Source organism: Onychomys torridus, chromosome 3, assembly GCF_903995425.1.
Source record: "Onychomys torridus chromosome 3, mOncTor1.1, whole genome shotgun sequence".
Classification (NCBI taxonomy): Eukaryota; Metazoa; Chordata; class Mammalia; order Rodentia; family Cricetidae; genus Onychomys; species Onychomys torridus.
This window is the reverse complement of record NC_050445.1, coordinates 2,488,525-2,499,622: the sequence shown is the minus strand read 5'-3', so window position 1 is coordinate 2,499,622 and position 11,098 is coordinate 2,488,525. Positions and strand designations below refer to the sequence as shown.

The window sequence follows — 11,098 nt, the reverse complement described above, 5'->3', positions numbered from 1 at the left end:
CCTCAGCCTCTGAGGAGAGACTTGGTTGGCAAACTGCTTGCTGTGTACATCTGACAACCTGAACTTAACCCCAGAACCATGTGGACAAGCCAGGCGGCTGGTCAGCCAGCCTAACCTAATCATCGAGCCCTAGGCCAATGAGAGGCCCTGTCTCAAAAATACAAGGTGAGCAGTGCCTAGGGAATGATACCAGAGGTTGACCGCTGGCCTCCACACATGTGTCACACATAATACAGTTTTCAGATGGGAGTTGTGGCAAGATCAGGAGTTTAAGGCCAGCCTCAGCTACATAGGGAATTTAAGACTACATGAGACCCCATCTCAAAAAATAAATAAACTAGCTAACAAATTTCATGGCCTGGATTGAAGGCCTCAGTGTCCCCAGTAAAGACCACAGTGATCCCAATGAAGACCACAGTGTCCCCAATGAAGGCCACAGTGACCCCAATGAAGACTACAGTGACCCTAAAGAAGACCAGTGTCCCCAATGAAGACCACAGTGACCCCAATGAAGACCACAATGACCGGCCATCAGTGCTTTTCTCCTGGGTCTGATGAGCTGGACATGACATTCACTAAAATTCACAATAAGCAGAGTCTTCACCCAGAGATCTAAGCTTTCTTTTTATGTTTTATTAGGTATATGTGTCTGTGCCTGTGGTGGTTTGAATAAAAATGGCTCCAGAGACTCATATGTTTGAATGGTTAGTCATCAGGAAGTGGAATTGCTTGAAAAGATTATAAAGATCAGGAGGTATGGCCTTGTTGGAGGAGGTGTGGCCTTGTTGGAGGAAATGTGTCACTGAGGGTGGGCTTTGGGGTTCAAAAACCCATGCCAGGCCCTGTCTTTCTCTCTCCCTGCCTACAGATCAAGATGTAGAACTCTCAGCTCCTCCTCCAGCACCACGTCTACCTGCATGCCACCACACTCCCAGCCATGATGATAATGGACTAACCTCAGAAACTGTAAGCCAGCCCCAATTAAATGCTTTCTTTTATAAGTACTGCCTTAGTCATGCCTTTCACAGTATTAGAACAATGACTAAGACAATACTTGAATGTGAGTGCCCTCAGAGAAGAGGCCTGTCTCAAATAAATAAATGTCTGAAATAATTTGGGGGATAGGGACTGGAGCTGGAGAGATGGCTCCATGGTTAAGAGCACTTGCTGGTCTTGCAGAGGACCAGAGCTTGGTTCCTGGTGCCCACATTCCAGAGGTTGGTAACTACCAGCAATTCTGGTTCCAGAGGATCAAATACTGGAATGCACACACATACAAAATAAATCTTTAAAATAATCAATCACTAACTCTCTCTCAGCTCTTTGGTACATCCAAACCTCCCACTTCTGATGGACTATACCTTTCACTTTGTGGGGTTGGATGCTTGCTTTTTAAATATTGTCTCACACATTTCAAGAGTAGGCTGTTGTCCTATCTATATTTTCATTTGACTTAGCCTAAAATCATCTTGTTTCTCCTTAAACAGTGTACTACTCCTCAAGGGCAAATCTTTGCCAAAGGTCCCCATTACCACAGAGCAGCTGCACTCTGACAACTGATACTTAGGAAGAAGACATCGATTGTGTCAGACCCCATTAGTGAAAGTGGCAAGGGGTGGGAGTGAGTCTGCCTCACTGAAGGCTCTCCAGCTAGGAGCCTTGGCACCCGCAAAGCTTAAGGCTGCAGATTCAGAGGGTGGCTAATGGGGCTATTGGACAGCAGCCTGCATGCAGCAGGCTCCTGGTGGAGAGGGCAAAGGAACCAACAAATGACCCAGGCAGGTGTGCATCACACAGGGATTTTTATATCCCTCAGTGTCTATAACATAATCTCTATTATTAATTTTTTCTACACATTTGTTGGTTTGGGGTTTTGTTTGTTTGTTTGTTTTGAGGCAGGTTTTCTCTATATAGCCCTGGCTATCCTGGAAGTCATTATGTATACCCAACTGGCCTTGAACTCACAGAGTTCTACCTGCCTCCACCTTGTGAGTGCTGGGAATAAAGGTATGATTAATCTCCATGATTAAGAACACTAACTGCTGTTCAGAAGAATCTGGATTTGGTTTCTAATACCCACTTGGTGGCTGACAATCACCTGTAACTCCAGTTCCAGGCACGCACACAATTCACAGAAATAAATGCAGACACAGCACTCATACACATAGCACCTGGCAGGGAAGACACGATGATCAGGAAGGTTTTCCCGGGTGAGGCTCATCCAGTGCACTCTGGTTGTGCTGATCCTGCAATCTCTCCAACTGCAGCAAACTCAACTGTGTAATTTGTGGTAGTGGGGGACCATGTTCCTGCTCTTCCCTAATTAAAACAAACTTCTACACATAAATAAATCCAGAAAAGGAATTCTTTATGTTTGTACGTGTGTTTTATGTGAGGGCACAAGCTCACTGTGACACACAGGTCACAGTCAGAGGACAATGTAAAGTATCATTCCTCTCCTTCCACTTTATTTGAGGTGGGGTTTCTCTTCTCTGTGCTGTGTACACCAGGCTTGCTGTCTTAGGGCATCCCTGTGATTCCCCTGTCTCCACCTCCCATTTTGGAGTGAGTTCTGGGAGTACTGTTGCACACTGCCATATGTGGCATTTTTAGGGCTCTGGGCATCCAAACTTGGTTGTCAGGCTTGTGTGACAAACATTTTCACCTGCTCAGTCTTCTCTCCTGCCCCAGCTTGGTCATTTTAAACACCACCATTGGGCTCAGTGGCAAAGAACATGTTTCTCACACATGAACCTGACTTCAATCGCCATCAATAAAACCTACAAACAATGCTGTCAGATGTCATCTCCTGCTGCTGGTCCCCAGGTATGGCTCCACTTCCTCAGTTACACATCCTATGGTGGGAGGGCTGTTCAAGTCCCCAGTGATGGAGCTGTGGAAACCTCTGCCTCAGGACCTTATCAGTCTGATTACAGGCTAGCTCCCCAGCTGCTAAAATGGACTAGACACAGTCTTATATCCAGCCTTTAGTCTGGCATTTGCACAGGTAGATAAAATGTAAACCAGAGACAACGCCAGTGTGAACAGAGGTAGTATAGGCTTGGAGCCAGTGATGGCTAGGACTCTGAGGGAGGTCAGGTTTCTAGCTGAGGAGCTGTATAGATAAGGCCCAGGTGGGAATGGGGGGTAAGTAAAACAGAACAAGAGGAGTAAGGGGGAAGGTGCCAGAGCAGAGAAGAGAGCACTGGGGATGGACAGGCCCAAGCCAAGGATGCTGAGCCCCTGGCCAATGGGTCGTCCGAGCAAGGAAGCGGCTAGTCAACAGAATCACCTGCTAAGAAGACCGATCTTCAGATCCGACTCTTCTGCTCTGGCAATGCCAGAGCGTTGCTAGTGTGAGAGCCGCAGTCAAAGCTTATTAAGCTTTGACCTTCTGGCCAAGAGAATGGCATCTCTGGCCTAGCATTCCAGCTGGGTTCCTCAGTCACCTAGCTCAGGGACAAGTGTCAGGAAAGTGGGACCACCCATAGGAAGGTAAGTTCACCTTAAACCATGCTAAATAGATAGAAGGAGTAATTAGCCTTTTTAAATATTGATTGGTTTAAGATTTGTGTGTGTGTGTGTGTATGACAGAGACAAAGACAGAGATGAGAGAGAGACAGAGAGACAGAGGAACAAAGTTAATACAGAGTATATGCAGGCGCCCTCAGAGGCCAGAGGTGTCAGGTCCCCTGGAGCTAGAGTTATATGAATTGTGAGCCTCCTGACATGGGTGCTAGGAACCGAACTTGGGTCCTCTGGAAAAGCAGCAAGCTTTCTTAACCACAGAGCCATCTCTCCAGCACCTAATTAGCTCTTTGATGAGATAATATATTTTTCTTCCCAGAATTCCCAGCCTCTAGTGCATTAGTTCACAAAGCAGTCATCAGCAGAGTCTGCCTGATTTTCTGAATTATGCAGAAAAGCATGGTTTCCTTTTCTGCTGTCTCTGTTCTCAGCATGCTTTCCCTGACAATTTGGGCTTTGCCCTTTCTCTAACATTCCCTCCCTGCTCTCTATCTGCTTGTTCACCATGTGGCCGACCTCCCCACTGGTATAACTTAGACTGCATGGTTCTTCCCCTCCTCCTCCTCCTCCTCCTCCTCCTCCTCTTCCTCCTCCTCTTCCTCCTCCTCCTCCAGACGGCCGCTCAGGTTTACAGCTTACCTGCACTGGGGTTTTTCCTTTAAACTCAAATAAAATTGTGTTTGAGCTTCTGTTTGAGTCCATTCTTAAATTCTTTTATTTATGAATCTAAGAACCCCAACAGGGGACCCTGATTTCTCATTTATTAATGGTGACTCTGCCAGGACTCCCCCAGCAGTTATGTTAGGCTTCTGAAAAGTGTGTGTGTGTGTGTGTGTGTGTGTGTGTGTGTGAGAGAGAGAGAGAGAGAGAGAGAGAGAGAGAGAGAGAGAGAGAGAGAGTCAAAGTCTCACTGTGTAACTCATACTGGCCTGAAATTCACTATGTAAACCAGCTATCCTCCAACTCACAGAGACCCACTTCCCTCTGCCTTCTGAGTGCTGGGATCAAAGGTACACACCATCACACTAGGCTTTTTTTTTTTTTTTTTTTTTTTTAGCTGAGGATCAAACCCAGGGCCTTGGCTTGTTAGGTGAGCGCTCTACCACTGAGCTAAATCCCCAACCCTTTTTTTTTTTTTAATGACATTAAATTACTATATTTAAGTGGTTGAATCTTTTGCTACATATCAAGTTCTAGGCCAGCCTGTGCTAATAAGAGACTCTGTCTCAAGAAGAAATTATTATATTTGGACTTCACCCACCCACCCACACCCACCCACACACACCCACACACTCACTCACTCACTCACTCTCACTCTTAGTAGGTAAAAGAGGGGCCTTGGACAAAGAGAGGAGCTGAGCAAGTCTTTCCCGCTCAAGCCGACCAATGCACTGGGCATGGGTCCTGGGAGATCTTTGCAAAGCGCACAGACAGTTCCCCTTCTACTGCCTCAGGCTGTCCCAGAGAACTGGCACCAGCCCTTTCTGGCTGTCTATGCAGAGCCACCAATGCGGAAGATCCCCTCATCCCCTAGCCCAGGCCAGCCACACCTCCTTACAAAGTAGAATTTGCCTGAGGATCCTGCATCCCCATAGAGGGTTATTGAGCCACGAACTTCAAAATAAGGGTCTTGACCCATTTCGATAGGCTGGTCAAAGCCAAAACCACAGGTGCATCCCAATTCCTCTCCAGAGAATCCATGCTCAGGTCTGAGACTCTCATGAAGAAACTTAAGGGGGAAAAAAAGCTATTTCTCTTTACGATTCCCCCAGGAACAGCCCTCTCCCTCACGGAAAAGCCATTGCTGTGCACTGGGAACTCTGCTATTATACACATAAGCTGTGATCATGGCTTTCCCAAGCCCTGCCCCACCCCTGTGGACTCCGGAAAGGTACCGAGAGACCAGAACTGTTTTTCCATCTTAGTCCCAGTAGGTTCTTCATTCTGAAGTTTTCTGCACACCGTTTTTTTGTTTACAGATGACATTTTCCTATCACTGAGTTTTTGTGTTGAATTTAGAGAAGAACTTAAGTAGACTAAGAAGAAAGGTAAAACCGCCATAACCCCACCACTAGGAGATAGTCATTAGTTACAAGGCAGCCTATATTGTTAAAGAGATTTTTGAGCACATAAAATTGTTTCATTGTTTCACTTTCAAAGCACCAGAATATTGGGCTGGGGGTGTAGTTCAATAGTTATCTGCTTGCCTATTATGCTCAAGGTTGGGAGTTCAATTCCCAGCATGGCCTACAGTTCTAGCACTAGGAAAATAGAGGCAGAAGGGTCAGAAAACCAAAGGTTCATCCACAACTATGCGTGCAGTTCAAGGCCAGCCTAGGAAATATTAGTGAGACCTGTCTTTAAAAAAACAAACAAACAAAAAAAAAAACCGTGTTATTTTGGTAGGAAGCACACATGTCATAGGGTATGCGCAAAGGTCAAGACAAAGTACAGGAGTCAGTTTTCTCCTTCCATTGTATGGGTTCCCAAGACCCCTCAGGTGGCAAATGCCTTTACTGACTGAGCCATCTCAACAGCCCTAAGACATTATCTTAAACAAACAAGTAAAACAACAAAATGTTGGTTTATCCCCACCCCCAATTCTTCAAATAAACCAGAGCTCTGCACATTTAGGCAAGTTGTCAGCCACTAAGCTATGTTATAATTTTAATTTTTTTGTTTTTTGTTTTGTTTTTTTGAGACAGGGTTTCTCTATGTAGCTTTGGTGCCTGTCCTGGATCTCTCTCTGTAGAGCAGGCTGGCCTCGAACTCACAGAGATCTGCCTGCCTCTGCCTTCCGAGTGCTGGGATTAAAGGCATGCACCACCACCGCCCGGCTACTTAGTTATTTTTAATTTTGAATATATTACTTCTTTGTGTGTGTGGTCAGAAGACAGATTCTTTGGGGTCTGCTCTGTCCTTCCCCGTGGGATTTGCCCAGCAAGTGCTCTGAGGATGCTCCAAAGTCATTTTAACACCCCACCCCAGGTTTTTGTTTGTTTTGTTGTTTTTCTTTTGTTGTTGTTGTTTTTGTGAGACAGGGTTTCTCTGTGTAGCTTTGCACCTTTCCTGGAACTCACTTGTTAGCCCAGGCTGGCCTCGAACTCACAAAGATCCACCTGGCTCTGCCTCCCGAGTGCTGGGATTAAAGGCGCGCGCCACCAATGCCCAGCTGTTTTATTTTTCTAGGCCCCCTTTTAAATGTTTTATTTTGAGACAGAGGATCATTAAGTTGCACAGGCTGGTCTTGGAATAAGTTGGGCATGGTGGTTCATGACTTTGATTCTAGCAATTGGGAGTCGGAGTCCAAAGCCAGCCTTAGCTGCATAGTGGATCCAAGACCAGCCTCAGCTGCATAGTGAGCCCCAGGCCAGCCTCAGCTGCATAGTGAGCCCCAGGCCAGGCTCAGCTGCATAGTGAGGCCCAGGCCAGCCTAGGCTACATGAGACCCTGTTAAAAAACGAGGAAGACTAAGGAAGAACTTAGGAAGGGTGTCATCGCTGTCGCTTTGAGGTCAGTGCCTCTCAAAGGCTTTGGTTTGGTCAGGGCCTCGACATAGAATGGATGGGGTGGGGGAGGGTCCGGCAGTTGCTTTCTTCCTCAGGACTGACCGCAGAGGCTATGCATAGAATAGGAGAACAGAGAGTTAGAGATGTCTCTGTCCTGGGAGGCAGTTTCTTGACCTCCCTCGGGAGCTGGGGGAGGTGGCTGCTGCTGCAGAGGCAGGAGTCCTGCAGGCTGGGCTGGAGGACCTGGTGGAAGGCTTCCTTTCTTCCAGATTCAGCAAAGGGAGTGTTCCTAGCTCTATAGCTGCCTGGCCAGCTAGCTGCCCACCATGCCATTCTTCTGCAAGTCTGACAGGCTCCCTGGGAACTGTTGGGGTGTCCAAGAAGAGGGAAACATTGATGTTACTTGGAGCTACTCTGACCCAGGACTCTCTGGGGTAGATCAAGTTCCCCTGTGATCCCAAAGATTTCCCTCGCTGCCACCATTGAAATAAAATGATTTTCAGGCAGTCTGAACATTTTTTTTAAGGCCTTAGGTCAGCAAGGCAAGTGATTTATTTGTAGAAATTGTAAGAAATTAATTAGTTGGGAGTCGTTTCATTTTCTATGAGCAGAGGTGGTTAGCAGTCCGTGGAGCTGAGGACCGTTAAGGCACAGATGGAGATAACTAAAGGTAGGTATGGAATCCCAGCTAAACCTCTCCATTGTGACTTCTAGGTGGGGTCACATTACACAGTGACTCCCTGTGTTCGGGGCTGGCCTGTGATTGTGAAGGCCTGATGTTGGTGACACGGTTACACTCACACATGGGCCCATGTCAAGGAGGTGGCTGTCCCAAGTCAGACCTGGAGAATTTGTAAGCTGCACTGGGACTCACCCATGAAGCACTCCATGGCTAACCTACATCCCCAGCCCCAGGAGCACTTTGCACAAAGCTGTACCTGTGGCACTACAGAATTCAACCCAGCACCCTTTCTTACACACTGACACCAAGAGTGCCCCATCCCAGCCCCACCTTGTTCTTGAAATCCCCATGCCTCCGCCTCCCAAATACTGGGATTACAGGCTGTGCCTCTACCCTCAGTCTCCTTCACTTTAATCCGAGCATCTAACGTGAAAATGTCATTAAAGAAGAAAGCAAACAGTCCTCTTCCCCAGATCTGTCCTCCAGGGAGTGGTATAAGATGAAAATTGTTCTAACCACAGTCATCACTGTGGCCCAGAGCCCCAGGCCCTCTGGGGCCACCCCACCATTGGTAAACAAGAGTGTACAAACCCAAAAGCATTGCTCAGCTAATCAGAACCACTCTTGGAAAGCAAGATGGCCTGCAGTTGTGGCCTGGCCCTTCTCTGTCACTCAGCCTACATCTGTCTCGTGCCAGCTGAGCAATCTCCGCCTTTGGTTCGCACTGTCATGTTTTCAGCATCCCCCTTCCAAATTCCTGTAATTTCCGCTTCACCCAATTAGTATGTTTTGGCCCATTCTCTTCCAGCAGACTGGGGACAGAGATGTCACCCACTTGGAACTACTGCTGCAGCCCCATTGTCCCTGGGCCTTCAGAGTTAACTTTATCTACTGAATGGTTTAATTCTAGCCTAAAAAGCGTGCCATTTTAAGAAGGATTCCTTAAACCAAGTGCCTGTGCGGTGGATTTGTGACTGTTAGTTGAGACAAGCTCTCATGTAGTATTAATCCTGAGATTTATGAGAGGAAAAAAAAAACAACAGCTCCACAATTTAGAGACAAACTTGAAGCAAGCTTTAATTAAATACCGGCCAAGTAGATGGACTCTGGCCAGGTCCACCCCTGAGTTCCCAGGGAATGGCCACGAGCCACTTTTTGCAGGGACTTAAAAAGGCAAAATCCGTAATTCATTGCATTTCCCATCAGGTCCAATCAGGACAAGCACACAACCTGACAGGTTTCCTGCCTATGTGCCTCCAGCGCATCCAGTGTAGTTGGCTCAAACAAACTTGTTTAGGGAAGTGGAAACATGGGGCTTGTTACTTCCTAAGAACTACATCTCCCAGGACCCCAGAAAGTTACCTTCTCTTTGGGCAAGTGGGGCTTAGCGGTTAACTTTGAGCCCAGGCTGGCTGAGGATTTCGCCGAGATCGACTGTGAATGCGATCCTGCTGCTTCTGCCTCCTGAGTGCTGTCAGCACGGCAGCAGAGTAGGCGTGGACAGAGGGAAAATATGCTAGTTGTGGCACTGAGGTTGAGTGTGGTAGCTCGTTCCTACAACCCCAGCATTAGTGAGGCAGTGACAGGACAGTCAACGCAGGCTCCAGGTCAGCCTGGGCTATACCGTGAGACCCTGCCTGGAGCAAATACCAAAAGAAGCCCTTGCATCTGAGTCTAGGTCTTGGAAATGGAAACACTACAGCTACCCTTGCTGCTGTACCGCTGACAAAGCAGCCTCCTCATAGCAGAAACCATCATGCCCAGAACCGGCATTACCCTCTAAGGCAGTACTGTTCAAGTGGGCATGACTGTAGTTCCAACACTCTGCAGGCTGAGGCAGGATTGCCACAGCTTTGGGGCCAGTCTGGGACCAGCGATGAATTCCAGTCCCACCTGGAATGAAGGCAAAGGAGGGCTAAGGAGATGACTCAGCTATTCAAGGCACATGCTGTCAAGCCTGGTGACCCGAGTCCAGGGAAGGAGAGAGCCAACTCCCACAAGTGGTCCTCTGACCTCCACACACATGCCCTGACATGAGCATGCCCCCACACAAAATGAACACAATAAAAATTGTAAATTACACCAATAGGAAAAATTACATCACAAATAGAAGTTTCATGTTGTTATCTCAGCAAACAGAAAAGGTCAAATGTCTGAGGAATGTTTAACTTCTGTGGAACCACCTTAACAATTCGATTATCCAGGGATTTTCCTCTGTTTCCTGGAAGCCTTCAGGGAGGGGTGCTCCTGAGAAAGCTCCCTAGGCTTCTCTTCTCCCTTCTGCAACTGACTGACCCCTGGGGAGGTGGCAGTTGGTCTAGCTGTCAAGACCAAAGGTCCTTGACAAAATTCCAGCTTTTTCCTGGTAAGTCCGGAAAGTGCTCACTGGTGTGATTGCTGGAGTGTGCTGTGGTCTGCAAAAGGCCTGGGTTGCCCCACCCTAACTACCTTATCACCACCTCGGAATAAATGAGAAGTCACATGACATGATTTAGGAGCAGTAGACCAGCACCCCTGCACCCCCACCTCCACCGGTGTCCAGAAAGACTGTCTCCACCTGTTGTTCTCAACTATCAAATTTTGTAAGGATATTTTATTTGTTGTTTAGTGGCACAGCCTCTTGGTATGGAGACCAAGCAGGCCTCAAACTTGCAAACAATCCCCCTGCCCCTGCCACCTGAGTACAGGAGTTACAAGCAGTTTCCTGCCACAGTCAGCCCTAAGAGATAAATAATTCAGATTATAATTTGACCAAGTCTTCCAGTTTAGACAATAGCACAGTCTAAAAGTAGGAATTTGGGGCATGGGGGAATTTCATTTATTTGTTTGGGGGTAAGTCTCCTGTAACCCAAGCTGATGTCCGACTCACTATGTGGCTGAGTCTTGCCTTGACCTCTTGACGCCCTGGCCCTCTGAGGGCCCACTGCCTGCTAAAATCTGGGCTCTGTGAGAAAATCATTTGCCATGCAAAATGGAAAGACTAAAGTTTGGATCCCCAGAACCCACATAAAAGCTGGGCAGGCATGGCAGCTACCTTTAATCCCAGCAGCCCTCAGGATGCAAAGATGGGATCCCCAAGGCAAGGTGGCTAGTTAGACTAAGCAGGATTTGTGAGCTCTGGGATTAGGGAAAGAGAGACCCTGTCTCAGTAAATAAAATGGAGAGTGATGGAAAAGACACCTGATGCCAATTTCTGGTCACATGCACACACCACACAGACAAGTATGGTGATATTTTATTTGTGCTGAAATGTGATTTTATTTGTATGTTAATAAAGTTGCCTGGGGATCAGAGCTAGTAACAAGCCGGTAAGCAGAAGTCTGGTAGTGGTAGCACATGCCCTTAATCCCAAACACATGGCAGGCAGAATCTCTGTGTG

At 47.3% G+C, this 11,098-nt stretch overlaps 1 non-coding gene across 1 annotated transcript; it reads left to right on the top strand.

Annotated features, from left to right (window-relative positions):
* The first annotated feature begins 2,164 nt into the window (after positions 1-2,164).
* On the top strand, positions 2,165-2,320 carry LOC118580985. Its single transcript, XR_004944633.1, has one exon. It is a non-coding gene; the product is annotated as a U1 spliceosomal RNA (small nuclear RNA).
* The last annotated feature ends 8,778 nt before the right edge of the window (positions 2,321-11,098 follow it).